The 16,830-nt window shown below is 40.5% G+C and overlaps 1 pseudogene; it reads right to left on the bottom strand.

The window, feature by feature from the left end:
* Nucleotides 1-6,798: 6,798 nt before the first annotated feature.
* Nucleotides 6,799-12,591, bottom strand: LOC146663910 (uncharacterized; annotated as a pseudogene).
* Between the last annotated feature and the right edge of the window lie 4,239 nt (nt 12,592-16,830).

Below are 16,830 nucleotides of genomic sequence, written 5' to 3'. Positions count from 1 at the left end.
GTGGTTTAGGTATGGCTAGGATGCCTCCTGGGACACCTCCTAACTGAGGTGTTTTGAGCATGTTCTACTGGGAGGAGGCCATGGGGCAGACCCAGGACACACTGGAGAGATGATTATATGTCTCAGCTGGCTAGAAATGCCTTGTTGTCTCCTCGGGAGAGGACAAAGAGGTAGTCCGGGTAGAGGGAGGTTTGGGCTTCTCTGCTTAGACTGCTGTCCCTGCAGGTCACAGAGAGACCAGATCCATCTTCTGCCAGGCAAGTGGCAGAAGATAAAAAATATCTCTGAAAAGGTGTTTGTATTTGTGTAATTTTTAGCACTTTAGTCTTCCATATGCCACAGGATAACAACAGTAAAAACTGACTATCTGCCACACTATTGTCAAGATCTGTTTTCCTAGTTCTTGTTTTTGTCTTTGAACAAACATATGATGAGCTGCACACATGAAATGTTTAATCAATAGCTCCAATTCCTCTCTGTAATGGGAGATGCTAGAAGCGTGCATATATTATTTTTAATATAAAACTTATTAATAATGCATGATGAATTTTGCATTCTGTGCCCTCAAACCCCGTTAACATGGCTGAAGACTGTTATATTGCTTGTCTTTGCAAATAAGTCATTTAAACTTTAATCCTGTTGTTTTCTGCAGAAAGAACTCCATGTAATTGCATTAGGATTTCATTGTGCCTCTAATTATGGCTTTTTTCATTTCCCTTTCGTGGCCCTTGTTATTGTTGGCCTATAGTACCCTTAAAGGATAGATACAGTGACACAGCTTGCTGACTGACTCCACACACATCATTCATTTGATACGGACAAACTACAAATAACTACAGAAAACTAACAAAACATCTGCATACATACACACATCAACACATATACACGATGCTTGGGTGTCAATCCGCCACTCAATGGGTCAAATCACTTTGATAGAGCTTTCCTCGGGGGATTGCTCCTTGTCTTTAAATATAACAGGTTTGATTGTCAAGCAGACAAGAAAACAAAATTCTCCCCCTCTCTGACAGCCTGCTGCCTTTTCAGTCAGGCAAAATCTCACTTATGGACCTTTGTGACAGGTCGATGACAACTCTCATCAGCATAGAGTCCAGATTAGCATTACCCAATCGATTCCTCTGACAAGTGCAAGAGAGTTTTTGGACAAATCCACCCGGCTGTATTGTGCACTTTACCGAACTCAGAGTTAGCAGAAAAGTTAGACAAGAAGTCTGAGAATAAGTTTAAACCTAAAGCTAGGGGAAAGTGACATCGACACAGATCGACTGGGAGAGGAAGATCAAAAAAATGCAACAGGCACACAGTTCTTCTAGAACTTGTACAATATTGGGTAGAGTCACTATAACAACTACAACTCATTTCTTCAAGTGATGCTGTGTAGTTTTGACAGGACTGATTTTTAAACATACATGCAGTTTGAAAACATTATCACTTCAGTGTTAAGTGATTCAAAATTGTATCACCGCTTATTGTTGAATTATTCATAAGCTGACAATTAGAGTACTTCCTGTTATGAATAATCAAGATACTTTAAAAAGTCAGAACTGTAGAGACTCATTATGACAAGTGACAACACCTATGATTACTGACACGCAAGCAAGAACAACTAAGATCACTGCATCCAAACTGAGGCCAACTGCAGTTTGACCAGACAATATGAAAAATTACACATATAAACACATTATAAAGCTGCTCGGTGAAGAAACTGGAAGATTGTTGCCAAATAAAAATGACTCTAAACACAGTTGCAGCAGCAAAAATGCACCATTGTGTCGGCACTCACAGACACAGTGCCAATGCTACTAACTTAACAGCAAAGATACTATTTGCACTATCTAGTTCTGAAAACTGAACAGCAAAATGCTTTACACTTGGCACTGGGGTTGACAATGAAAATTACAATTTGTACAACAAGTTACAGAACTCAATGTTTATGGACAGTATCCAAAAAGGGGGAAAGAAAACTTGCTAATAAGTACAAAAAATGCACGACAAAACTTGCTAGAATGTGATGAATATTGACAGCTCCTTGTTAAGTTAGATGAGACCAAAATAAATGTGCTCAGCTAAGATTCAGCATGTTTTGGCATGAACCTGGCCAGGGATACCGCAGTGAATGCATAGTGTTGTCAGTGAAGCACTGAGCTGAGTGTGATGATACGTGGCTGCATGAGTGGAAAAGGTATCGGGGAGATGAAAGAGATGAGATAAAATCACCCAAAATACTGGCTGACAAGATGACTCCCAGTCTCCAGGAGCCTCATGGAAAAATTCTAACATGATAATGATCCAAGCACCTGTGCAAAAAAAAAAAAAATCACACAAAGTTTCTGAAGAAAAAAAAGAGGATGGATGGTAGGGGGGACTGCCCTGGCAAGGACTGTTGCTGGACTTCAGAGAACTAAAGAACAACAACTCCTTAAATATCCCTGCAGAAATATATGCACTTCTGGTATCCTCCCTGCTGAGGAATCTGTCCTCAAAAATAAAGAACATACTACGTTTTGAATCCTAAAATCGATAGGGGTTCTGACCTTTGTTAGATTGAGTCTCTAGTTTCAAGGTTTATTTTTTACATAAACAATTTTAAAAATACAGCCTCTGAATTATTTACAGAGGCTCCCAAGAAAATGAGCAAGAACAAGGCAGGATGGATCAATGTTTTCATGTTGTTTACATCAAATACAGGCCCTAGCATTCAAATTTTGCAGCAAAAATTGAGATTCACCACACTGGGGATTTTTTTTCCTGCCAATAATCTATCCAATTATGGTGAGTCTGTGAGTCAGTTTCCTGTTGTTAGCTGAAAAGAGTGGCACCTAGTGTGGTCTGCAAAGTTAGACATGTTGTAAAGTCAAAGATGCTCTTCTGCATGACATGGTTTTGAGGAATTACTGTTGCTTTCCTATTCCTGCCCATTCCAATGCTTGGTTTGAACTTCCCCTGGTCTATATACCTTAATGCACTGAGTTACTCTCATTGGCTGATTAGATATTTGCATTAATGCAAAGCTGAATAACTCACCAGCCGTATAAGATGACTGCATAATGCACAGTGAAATGCTTACACTATGAGTTAGCTATTAGCTAAGAAAATTCCTGCTAGTATATGTAACTGATAACACAGCTCAAAGCTCGAGACATCTGGGAAAGTTTGAAGCTTTTCTTGCTAATTTTTCTAAGACGGCTTGTGAATGTTTTTATTTGTATTACCTGGAATTTTTATTAATGAAACCTTGATGGAAGTGAGACTTCCTGAATGAAAACTAATAGGTTTTGCTAAATAGATAATTTGAGAATCTGTGAGAAATTATTCTCCTTATTGAACTGTCAGTATAAAAGCTGCTATTTTGAGCTCTCAGTGGATTACTGTAATGCCACCACAAACACCAAAATGAATTGCTAGCAAGAAGCAGCGCTCCTCTGCACTGATTGCTGTATCGTTGTTAACCAAAAGTTGTCTCCCATTAACTAGTCTTAGCAATTTTCTGCTCCCAGCTTCAGTACCTGCACTGGAAACACGTCAGTGTCATTTCACTTATAACACAACAGCAACTACATGACAAAAGGTTTTAATTTTACAGCATTTTTTATTAAAATCTTTCCTTTTATTACAACACATGGAGTCACTCAGATGCCAAAATTTTAATCAAAAGATGACAAACTTGATACTAAAGGGGAAAAGTAAACTGAACTTGACTTGTTGTGATAACAGTGAAAACAGCAAATTGAAATTTCATCCAGTCTCAGATGGCACACCTGTTGCTGCCATGTCACACTATAAAGCTCTACCGGGTTATGACAGGCAGATGTTAAACTGAACACCAAGCACCAAAGAGCCTACCGCGTCCCAGGCAGCTTATTTTTACCCGGGGATGTCAGAGTGCTGAATGGTCGGCTCAAACACCGGCTCCTTCACTTCTATTTCTGTACTGACATCACAAGCGAACGCGGCACAGATGTAGCTCTCTCCTGCTGCTCTGAGCGACAGAATAAGGCTAGTACTGGAACAGGCAACAACAACCACGACCAAACACCGAGGCTGAGCTTGAGGCTTGTGTCTGCGCATGTAAATGTGTGTGTGTGTCGTAGTGGATTGGTGGGAGGGGAGGCCATCTGTCCTGGCCTATTATGTCCATAAGACACACTCAACCTCATACTGTGAAACATAAATTGTGTATAAAAAAAGGAACAAGAACAGACCAATTCTGTATTTGGTTTCATTTGGGGGTTTTATTATTAATGGCTATTTTGAAAGAATATTGCATCTTGACATTACCAGCAGGGGAAAGTGGGAACATGAACAAGAGATGGAGGGAAGGGCAGAGGAGTGGCGCACAGAGATGACACGGCAGATGGTTGATTGGAGATTATCACTGTGGGAGGAAACACCAGGAAGTCAATTAGAGGAGGGGACAGCGACACTCAGACAGTTGGAGGACCAATCAAAATTAGTTATATTTGATCATGATATTTAGAGCTGAGCACTCAGAGTCCCAACCTTGAGAGCTGAGAGAGATTATGGGCCAAAATGACCACTACGCCCCTTTGTGAATACAAAATATGACAAACTGAATCATGGAGGACTGTAAATGTGTTTCTCTGTGTGCTGAGCTCCAAGCTGACTTAAACAGTTTTAGGAGCTTATTATTACTGAGACCTCTGACAAGTTATTTTAATCAGTGCTCAGAAAAACAAGAAAAGAACGAAGGACAAAGAGGCAGAATGCAAGATGACACGAAACGCAAACAGGAAAATATAGCAGCAACAATCAGACAAAAAGGAAACTAGAGAGTCGACTTTGACAAAACATCACAATAGTCCTCTGACTTTCTTGTCAACCATCCTTTTTTCCATCTCATTTTTTTTCTCCTTCCTGAGTCAGTGAAAGTCTCACTCACCATTTCCCTCAGCCTGCAGGTCTGCATTATGGCGTGTATTGCTGTCATTCTGCTGAATAACGATGACAGTGTTAGTAAGCACGGCTATCACTTTCTTTCATAATGACTACAGCTACCCTGACAGGCAATACCTTGGACAACTCTTTTTCACTCCTCACAAACACTTCCCACTGCAAACATATGCTCATACGGTGGCAGAAACAGCAGATAGCAAGAAGTGTTGAAACATGTCACTTTTAGAAGTATTAAGGCTTCCCTTGTACGTGTGACTCAGCAGGAGTTTAGCGGTTAAGCTCGAGGCTCTTATCCCCACAAAACAAACTTTCAGTGTTTTATTTAAACTGAAGGATCTTTCAGGTACAATGGCTCTGAATACAAATGCTACTCAAACTCCTGATTGAACTGCCTAGAGCCCAAACAGGAAAAAAGAAAGTAATTGAGTTGTAAAAGCTCAGTTCTGAAGCAGGCCAATTAGTTTCAACACTGAGGAAATAGGACTTGTCAGGGAGTTTGCGAAGGGCAGACTAAGGGAGAAAAAGAAGCAAGGAGAGGGAAGGGTTTATGCTAATGTGTGTCTTAGTACTGCTCCTGTCCCGGAAAATATCGGGGCCGAGAGGCAGCAAAACCTGGGAGTGCAATCTACATGTGACCCCCTAGAGAAGCACTTTGTGTGACACCGGGAGGAGTGGCTGCTCTGCAGAAAGGGTTATGCAAATGTATTCAACTTTCCCAAGGAGCGAGGTTCAGATTTAGCAGCGATGCATGGACAATTGGCAAAAAGTGAATATTAACTGAGAAAATAACATTAAACATAAGAGAGAAAAGTATATTATTGGCATACCTGTTGGGCAATATGGCAACCTTTGCTTACAACCTCAAGCTCAGCATATCAGTTGGTTAACAAGGTGGTGAATTTGTAATTCACTGTGACGCTCAAATAACTTTAAACCTCAGTATATTTAAAACACAGTCACAGCCAAAAGTTTTAAAGGTCTTGAAATTCATTCCGATTAGAGAACGAAGGTCTGTGCCGTCCACTGATTGCACTCAAGAAGTGCAAATGTTGGCATAACTGTGGCAGTAGTAAAAGTTTCAGAATTGTCAAAGTCAAAGTAAATTATTGTGTGGGGACTATGCAATTTTCTAAACTCAGGAGACTACAAAGAACATTAGAAGTCATCCTCTGGGCTTAAGAAAGATTTGTGTTCAATTTTTGTGCCAATGTGTCCAATTATTGATGATGCATTTCACTAAAAATGTAAAATTATAAATAAATCTACCTCAAACTGACATTGCCATCCCCTGAGTTTTAGCAAGTGTGGGTAATAGTGCTGTTAGTGAAAAACATCAACAGCAAATGGCACCTTTGTAACAAACAAACAAAAGAGTTTCAAGGAAGAACCCATCTGTGTTCAGGCTAATCAAAACGCATTATCACTACATTTTTCCCCAAAGCTGCTGCCAGTTGAGGTCTGACTGATTAAAATCAGGCACAGGGCTGCTCTCTAGCAACCCTCCCAAGCCTAATTAAGATACTTGGCTGATTAGAGACTTGGCTGATGACAGCTTTCACGTTGATATCACATTGAACAACATCAGATACAAGCTTAATGGAGCATAATAGAGCACACTTTTAGCCTTTTATCCCTTTTGAACACGTCAACAAGTATAGGTGTCTGCTCATCATCTAAAAGCAACACACCCACCGTTTGTGATTTTTTTTTCCTTCTTGCCCCATTCCCCATATCTCCCCAGAATGAAAAACAAAGCTGCCAGGCTTCCCTCCTCTTCTCTTATTTCCTCTCGTCTCGCCTGATCTGTCACCGAGTGTCTCCCAGCCATCACTCTGTCTGACAGACGGACTATCTCTGAGTCGTCAGTCACTCCACTGCCTCTACGCAGCCGTCATCTGTAGCCGGCAGGGACACCCCCTGCAACACACCCGTCACGCTGCAAATGAAGAGAGGCCCCTTGTCTCCTGAAATAGGGGAAGCATGAGGAGAATATATTGTACAGATTAAGGAGTCTCCCTTCACATGTGGATGTTGGCATTGCTGTGAGTGGTTGTAATGTGAGTTTTAATAGTCAGGATGAGGTTTGACCTTCAAGTTGCACCATGTCTCTTTGCTTTAATCTGATTTAGCACACTCTGCCCCCTGAACTACATTTCCCCCCCTGGTGAAACAACAAAGTGTTTGCATTTGTCTTATCTAAAACACAAGAATGTAAAATATCTTGTAGATAGTCTGAAATATATACAAGTAAAAGCAAATGAAACACAGAAAAGACAAATGCTCTATCTATCATAGACATGGAACAAGTGTTGCATTAATTTCCGCTTCAGCAATGACTTTTACTAACAAAATAGAAACGTAACTTTGATGCAAAAGTGACAAAAACATGCTTGCCTTCAGGAAGTAGAGGAGCAGCTCCCGTCACGTTTGCCAAGCCCATAAACATTTTTCAAGAGGTGATTTGCAACAAGCCAACCACAGATGTAATATTTAAAAGTCAAGTAGCTTCTTCAAATACTTTGGCCGATTAGATTGCAATTCATTTCCGACAGTCGAGTGTAAATGGAACCGTGAGATCACTTGCAGTCCCATGGTTTGTTTCCTAGACACATTTCGAGTAGGTGTAAAAGGCATTGTGTTTTTAAAGCATGATTTCTATTAGTCACAAGTGGAGTGGAGTGGTATGTGTTGACCTAACAAAATCTGGCTTGCAGTCTTTGTTTTTTTTGTTTCTTCTACCAACAGCAAAGCGAATGCATTTAAATTTTATTGCACGTTTCAAGAAAAAGACAATTCAAAGTGCTAAAGATAAGACAGAATGCTAAATTTAGAATGTTATATTAACCTAAAAATAGACTAAAACTGATTATGTAGCATAGCGATTACAGTACTGCTGTTGTGCAGTATGAAACAATAAATAGACAACATTCAAGGCAAACACAGACATGATGGAAGGTGTTTTAAGATGGGTCTTAAATGTGTCTGTGACTGTCAAGCTTTCTAAAGTGATACATAACATAACATTATGACCATTGAATCAGTGACCGACACTGATTTTCTTTTCATCAGGGCTCCTGTTAGCAGGTGGGATACATTAGGTAGTAAGTGAACATTGTCCAGTTTGACAAGGGCCAAATTGTGATGGCTAGTCGAAGGTCGGAGCATATCCAAAACTGCAGCTCTTGTGGGGTGTTTCCAGTCTGCAGTGGTCAGTATTTATCAAAAGAGGTCCAAGGAAGGAATAGTGGTGAATCAGCGACGGTGGCATGGGCAGTACACCTCGTTAACATAAATATCCAATCAGCCAATTACATGACAGCAATTCGATATGGCTCAGTTGACCTGTTAAAGTCCAAAAAGAGCAACACAAATAAGAAGGAAGGAGATTTTGAATGTCACAGTGTTGTCGGTGTCAGGCTGGGAAGGTCTGAGTATCTTTGTATTTGAGAAAATGGTCATTTTCTGGCATTTTCCCCACACAATCATCTCTGTGGTTTATAGAGAATGGTCTGAAAGAGAGAAAATATCCAGTGAGTGGCAGTTATCTGGATAAAAATGCCTTGGAGATCTTACAGCAGGATAACAGGCCATGTCACAGATCTCAAATCAAATCACACCGTTTTCTTGGACATGACAGGAAGTTCACTGTACTCAAATGGCCACCAGAGTCACCAGATCTCAATTCAATAAAACAGCTTTGGGATATGATGGAATGGGAGATTCTCATCATGAAAATGCAAGAACTGTGTGATGCTTTCATGTCAGCTGGATCAAAATATTTAAGGAATCTTTTCAGTACTTTGTTTAATCTATGTCATAAATAATTAAGGCCATTCTGAAGCAAAGATTAACTAATAACAAACACAAAAAAGCTCTTGCTCTTAAGCTGTACCACATCAGCTTCATCTTCATTTAAAAAAAGGAAAAGGAGAGAAAAAAAAATGCATCTAATTTGAATTGGACTACCACATTTTTGTTTCCAGGTAATAACTCTCACTGGGATTATATGCTGGTGAAGTCTGACAAATTACATCTTTGGCCATGCCTGTGGTATGCTCCTCCAAGGCGACTTTCCATTTAGACTGAGGCAGTCAGATGGAGATGTGAAGTTATAAATGTGTTTTCCCCCCTCAAAGCATGACAAATAGCTGCAAGAGATTTGAAAAACAACAATACAAGGGAGGTACACATGTGTGTGCTTATCAGCACGTGTGATTAGTTCTGTGTAAATAAAGAGAGCCTTTCTCAATATAGATACACCCACCAGAGCTATCATGGTTAATAATGTGTCAGGGAAGATTGATGGTCAGCTAAACAGATGGGACAAGCTTGTTAATGTCTGTGCCTGTGTCAGTGCTCATGGTGGCGAATAAGTATGTAAAAACGACAGTTACATTTTATTCTTCCCTGTCGTCTGCCTGTTAATTATTCCTTATCCTCTTTCATCTCAATTCTAAATACGTACCATGTACTTACATCCATTTATAAATGGCACATGGACTTTAAATGAAATCAGAGGACATATTAAATGCTAATTATAATGTAGTCCAATCCCAGTGCACTTCAATGGAGAACCCACTGAATACGTCTGAATGGGGTTTTCAAAGTGTTGCAGCACAATTAGGCAGAGTTTGAATACATAATCAAGACACATGTCAGCTTTTGTAAGAAGTGATTGTGAACACATTTTGCTGACTGTACTCTGAATGCCGTTTTCTTTATCCCCATTTGTTCTTAGTATTTTCTGTCTTCACCAAAAATGGCCCTCCCCTCCTCACTTCTCCTGGATTACATCTCTCTTCTTTGTGTGCTTTGTCAATAACCGCTTTCAGCATCGTCAAATAAACACAGACAACACACTGCTGGTCACTTTTCCCACAAGTCCTCAGCCAATAAAAGCAACTCTTCTGACCACGAGTGACTGAGTGAATAAAAATAACTGCAAAGCAAATACAGATGACAATTGTTTGGTTATTTGAAGTGGCATCAAATCCAGTTTTCAGTCCAAACACAGTCTAAATATTCAACACCGCTGGTCACACAGATGCCCAAAGTGACCTTGTTGTGTCTGTGTATACATCAGATAATGTTTGTGTCTCAGTGTGAGTGTGTGCCTTGTGGAGGGTATTTTGTTTATTTCCAGGTTGGATGTGCTGGGATGAAAAAGACGACTGTATATTTAATGAAATCAAGCCAGGTCACCTTTATTTATATAAGACAACCACAATTAAAGTAAGGGATATATAAAATATATAACATGAACACATAAAAGTGAAATCAATGCACAATTGGCTTTAACCTGGATTCTTTCTAGTTGCAAAAAAAGGTCTAAATGACTCTGCTTACTTGATGCATGATCTCAGTAAGGATTTCTGATGGTGGTCTCATTCACCAGTTTCAAATCTTACATGCAGCATAATGGACAACAAAGCTAAACATACTTTGCATGTGGCTAATTTTTGATTGTCAAGTCGCTGCCATATAAGTGTGCAGTGTCATTAGTTTCTCCGTCTTAAAAATGTATATTTCTTTCTGGAGATCTTTCAAAGTTTTTCTTTCTGCTTTTTCATTCATTTTCAATCCAGTTCTTGAGCCCGAACATTTTCAGAGGAATGTTTTCTCTATTTGTTAATCCACTTAACGCTAATCTATGAATCATTCGTGCATAACGATTTTTTTTTTCTACATAGCATAGCATTCTTCTCCTCTGCTCTTCTCCCTGTACACCAACTGCTGCACCTCCACCCACCAGTCTGTCAAGCTAATCAAGTTTGCAGATGACACCACCGTTATTGGACTCATCTCGGACGGGGACGAGTCTGCCTACAGGAGGGAGGTTGAACGTCTGGTGTCCTGGTGCAGCCACAACAACCTGGTGCTGAATGCCCAGAAGACAGTGGAGATTATTGTGGACTTCAGGAAGCACACAGCCCCACTCTCCCCCATCATCCTGACTGACACCCCCCATCACCTCTGTGGACTCATTCCGCTTCCTGGGTACCACCATCACCCAGGACCTGAAGTGGGAACCCACCATCACCTCCGTCATCAAGAAAGCCCAGCAGAGGATGTACTTCCTGAGGCAGCTGAAGAAATTCAACCTGCCAACACGGACGATGATGCAGTTCTACACTGCAATCATCGAGTCCATCCTCACCTCCTCCATCACCGTGTGGTACGCTGGAGCCACTATCAGGGACAAACAGAGACTGCAGCGTGTTGTGCGCTCTGCTGAGAAGGTGATTGGCTGCAGACTCCCATCTCTGCAGGACCTGTACACCTCCAGGTCATTGCGGCGTGCAGCCCGGATCTCAGCTGACCCTTCTCACCCTGGACACAGTCTGTTTGACCTGCTCCCCTCAGGCAGGAGGCTCCGGTCCATTCGCACCAGAACCTCTCGCCATAAGAACAGTTTCTTCCCCTCTGCTGTTGGACACATGAACAATAACCATATGACTGTACCCGCCACTAACACATGACCCTACGCTGTGTCACTGCATCATTCTATGTTTGGCACTGATCACCACCTGCACTCATTTATATATCTTTCAACGTAGCACTCTTAATTCTTATTCTCATGTATATATCTCATGTATATCTCATGCACATATCTTTCCACGTAGCACTTTTAATTCTTATCCCTACTTTTATTTTTTTCCATGTCTATTTAAGTGCTATTTATGACAGCATGTTTGCACTGAAGCACCGCAGCAATTTCCTAATGTTGTAAACCTGCTCAACATTTGGCAATAAACCCCATTCTGATTCTGATTCTGATTCTAATCCCAAAGCATCCCTGGATAGTAAAACACACACAGGCATTCTATACTTACAGTTTTTTTCAGTCGCTAACAAGCGTTTGTCCAAACAGTTGTCACATTTGCAAAACTCTAAACACAATTAGCACAGCATCGGTCTGTTGTGGCCATACCATTCACACATTTCATGTCGTGTTCACCCAATATGCAGTCAGTGAACACATTTCCACAATGCTTACATTTTCTTAACAGACAAGTTATACCTCCCAACAAAATTATGGACTGTTTTTGTAGTATCTACGAATGTTAACACACAACATCCCACAATCGCAAAAACAATATTCCAAACCTTAGATACAGTATAAAAACCTCTGCCTCTGCAATGATATCAGTACAAAAACAATATCAATATCAAAAACATATCTCAGCTGATAATAAACAAACAATTGAATAATTGACACACAGCTGATTTATGTTGGGTAAATTGGGCCAACCACAGCTTCTTCCATTCTGGCTTAGACTCAGTGGGGTTTATAAGGCAAGACCTTGAGGAGTGATGTTTTTGGAAACAAAAAAAAAGACAAACACTGTAATGTCTGGTCGAGGAAGAGTAAGAGCAAGGGGCCCAGGGAGAAGAGCAGGCCCAAGGAGAGGGCAAGGTAGAGGTGTAAGAATGCGTGGTGGTGGCATTCCAAGGGCTGCAAGAACAGTAGTCAGTGATGAAATTCGTGCCACTATCATTGACCATGTAATCAACCATGGTCTTTCACTAAGAGAGGCTGGTGAAAGAGTGCAGCCCAATTTGAGGCGGTCAACGGTTGCCTCCATTATACGCATCTTTCAACAAACCAACAGGTAAGTATTGCATTTTACATGGATTGTTTCTATTCTCACTTGACATGTCAATATTGTCATACAGTAATGTATATGTTGAATTTTTTGTCTTTCTAAAGAATGCAACGTCTTCCACCCTCTGGGGGAAGAGGAAAGCTCCTCAGTAATGATCAGGAGCTTGCCATTGTAGAAATGGTTACTGCAAATAATGCAATAAAACTGCGTGAAATTCAAACTAGAATTGTGGCGGACCATGAGATATTTGACAATATCGATAGAATCAGCCTCACAACCATTATGCGGACATTGTCCAAACACAGAGTGCAGATGAAGCAGCTCTACACTGTTCCCTTTGAGAGGAACAGTGAGAGGGTCAAGGAGCTACGACGACAATATGTCCAGGTACAGTGTATATTCAATCCAATGTCCAGTTCTATAAGCTTTGCACTTTGCAAGTAGGTAACCTACACAATACTAGGTTACAGTACAGTATGGTATACAGTAATAACATGACTTACATAAACTTTGTTTCAGAGAGTTATGGAATTGGAGGCCAACCAGGCCCCTCATGAATTCATATACATCGATGAGGCAGGATTCAATCTGGCCAAAAGGCGTCGACGTGGACGAAATGTAATTGGAAAAAGGGCCACAGTTGATGTGCCGGGACAGAGAGGGGCAAACATTACCATGTGTGCAGCAATTGCAAATGCAGGATTACTCCTTCACAGATGTCAGGTTGGACCCTATAATACAGAGCGCTTGCTTGCCTTTCTCAATGATCTCCACCAGCGCCTGGTTCCAGAGCAGGGTCAGGAGGGTGAAAACATGAGGACCTTTGTAATTACCTGGGACAATGTGGCTTTCCATCACTCGCAAGCAATAACAACATGGTTTGAAGTCCACCCAAGACTGGTAAGTCTCTTCCTTCCACCCTATTCACCTTTCCTCAACCCCAGAGGAGTTCTTTTCTGCATGGCGGTGGAAGGTTTATGACCATCAGCCACATGACCAGATGTCCCTCCTTGAAGCCATGGATGCTGGCTCCAGGGACATCACAGTTGACGATTGCCAAGGGTGGATCCGACATACCAGGCGGTTTTATCCCAGGTGCATCGACTTGGATAACATCAGATGTGATGTTGATGAAAACATGTGGCCTAACCCTGAAGATCGCAGAGATTAGATGCAAATTTTTTGCCTTTTTTTTAGCCCCCCTCCCCCCCTTTTTATCTTGGCTTTTTGCTGTTGTTTTTTTTGTTCAGAATGCTCTTGTGTGTTTCATGGATATTTTGTTCACTGTAAGCAATACTGTAAAACTTTCTCTGTCCTATCATACCGTGTTTCTACTGTACCTCCTGTAGTAAACAGTAAAGAAACATAAACTTGTTTGCTTTTTACTGGAATGCTTTTGAATGTGAACATTACTGTACATGTGGACATACAGTTACCAACCAAGACATTTCTGGTGTCAAAATGGTGGATTGCATGTTTCGCATGCAAATACCTGTAAAACTGAAACATAAAAGTCTATGCAGTTTTTGTAATGTCAATAATAGCCAGTATTTTGAAACCTGGTGTACTTTGACTGCATGTACCTTGTGAAGTGAAAACAAGTGTTATTCTTTGACAGACTAATTTCATTTTGAGTCAGATTCATAGTGTTTTTGTACAGTTAGTGTGTGCAGAGAAAGATGTGTTCTGTTTTGAAATGAAGAGTTAGTATATATTTAACAAAATGTATTTTTGAGAAGGAAATTATCCATTTGGCCAATTGTGTTTTGTAGGTGTGAGTCTGTGTTAAGAGTTTAGAAAAGTATCTGAAGTATGGGTAGGCGCTTGTTAGCGATTGAAAAAAACTGTAAGCACAAGTAAAGATACTAGTGTTAAAAATGCTCCAGTAAAAGTTCAACTTCTTTACTCAAGTGAAAGTGAAAAAGTACCAGCTATGAAATGTACTCAGAGTAAGAAAGTCCTAGAAGAACATTTCTACCATCAGTTTTAATGCAAAGCTCACTGAAACTTGTGCTACATTAATGTAATAATAAAATAATATTAGTAGGAATACAAACTTGTTTCAGTCTAAATATTAATTCTAACAAATGTACTCAGAATCAGTTAAGTAGAGCAGAGAAAAAGAAGGTTTGTTTTCTGTTGCCTACATTGTAGAGGGTGACTTTGCCTCTAAACAGGAAAATGAGCACAGCAAATGGGGTAACCCTAAAAACAGTTGTAGTGGCTCAGTGCGGGAAAAGAAAAAGAATCACAACTCAACAATATTTGAGTGTCTGCATTTGGGTTCATTCTCCTGGTCTGGTCACTCTACTGTTAACACCGGCCTACTTTAATCCCTGACTATGGCACACTCCCCCCCCCCCTCTTTAATTTATTTTTATGCAACATCCCCTGATGATTAATACATGAGCAGGATTGACTTTCACGTGTTACTGTTTAGGACCAAATGGGCTTGATGTTTGAAGGCTCGCAGTGACATGAAATAGTAACTCCCCCTCAAACGTAACGAGGAGTAGAGAGTACAGATATTTGTTTTAAAATGTAGGGAGTAAAAAAAAACCAAAAAACTACTCACTTAAAAACTACTACTTAAAAATTGATCTTTCAATAAACAACCTCAATGTTTCAGCAGCACTCGAAGCGGCCACACTCAGTCAAGAGCTAGCTAACGAGTGAGTGCCTGTGCTGTGACAATGTGACAATGTGTCAATGACGTCGCATTGTCCTACCAAATTCTTAAAGAAAGCAGGTAATCCATGCTAACTGGTCAGGGATGCACAAAATTGTGCTGCTGAAGGGCAAATTCCAAGTTCCCGTTGAAACGTAATGCATCTGTATAAGGGAGTCAAATTATAATACAAGAATTTAATGCATAATGTAATGAAGTTTGACCACAAAAACGATTTTAGCAGGCCACACATGTTGTATGAGCAAACTGCACGTATTTGTAATATATATTGAAATTAATTGTTTTGCGGTATTTTTATGAGAGTCACGCCCTGTATTGCACGCTTAAATAAACTGCTCCACCTATTTTACATTTTTCTAGCAAAACATTAAGAAATGAGATGTGGCTCAAGACTTTTGCACAGCCCTGCGTCACAGTACACTCGCACAACCAACAATTCAGTTGGGTTCATTTGTAAACATATTCTGACTCATGTTTGTCTAATGAGAACAAATGTAATTGCCTTGCACTCGTTACTGTGATAGCGTTTACTTTTGTATGCAAGTCATACACTGAAGTATCACTACATGCAGCCAGGAAGGATGACAACAAAAAACTTTAGCTTGTCACTGTTGACTCTATCATTTCTTGGTGTTCATATCACGAAGACTAAATGAAACATTGCCAAAAGTGAATTGCATCAATGTAAGAGGGAAAATTAATCGGTTTTATAGGAATACTTAGTTTATATTGCATCAGTTGAATTCTCTATACAGATGTTTCCTCTTCAACACAGTATTATTACTGACATCTGAAATACATTTACCATTGTATCTGACTTAAATGAATCCCACTGACCAATTTGTTGATGTGATTTTGATGCTATAACCCAAAGACACAACTTTTAATAAGATTGTTTTGTCCTTTGAGATACGGACACTCTCACCTCTTCCCTGTTGTCTGTCTCCACCTCTCTCCCCATTTGAGGGGAGGATCTGTCCTTGTTACATGGTGGCATATTGACTTTTGCTGGAAAATAGACATCATGTATCCTTGGGGTCGCATTTGTCTTCATAGATACCGTGTTGAGACACCAAAAGAGGGTACGAGACACACAGAGTGACACAGAGATGGTCAATAAGCAATGAATGGAGACGACTACAAGATGGAAACAGAGTGAAGGACGGGAAAAGAAAGAGACATACAGGGAAACAGGACACAGAAGGACAAGAGAAAATGGAGGGAAAGCTGGAGAGATAAAAAATGATCTTCAGATGTTGGCCGGCTGCTTTGGGCATCTGGGATAGGAGGAGAGTGTGAGTTGATTAAAGTATTGTGTTAGCCCCATGAGTACTGACAGCCATCTCTTCTGTGATCATATTTTCCTCACCGAGGAAATGCCATCCCACCTCTCCTCTAGATTTAATCACACGAGAATTTGTAGAAACAGCTGGCCTCAATGTCAGCGCAGGGCTGCTTCTCTGGGATCTGTGGAGGGATGCATTGGGGAGACAGATGCCGATAACTAATGGCCATCGCTACACACCCGTCCTCCCCCAAAGCTGTGCATGTAGGGAGAGAGACTAGAAAAAGTTTTGCGAATTCCTAAAAATAACCATTAAA

The sequence above is a fragment of the Rhamphochromis longiceps genome, linkage group LG8 (genome assembly GCF_057381845.1).
Source record: "Rhamphochromis longiceps isolate RC_006_pf linkage group LG8, R_longiceps_female_GT1.1, whole genome shotgun sequence".
NCBI lineage: Eukaryota > Metazoa > Chordata > Actinopteri > Cichliformes > Cichlidae > Rhamphochromis > Rhamphochromis longiceps.
The sequence above is the reverse complement of the archived record's forward strand: the minus strand, read 5'-3'. Positions and strand labels throughout refer to the sequence as shown.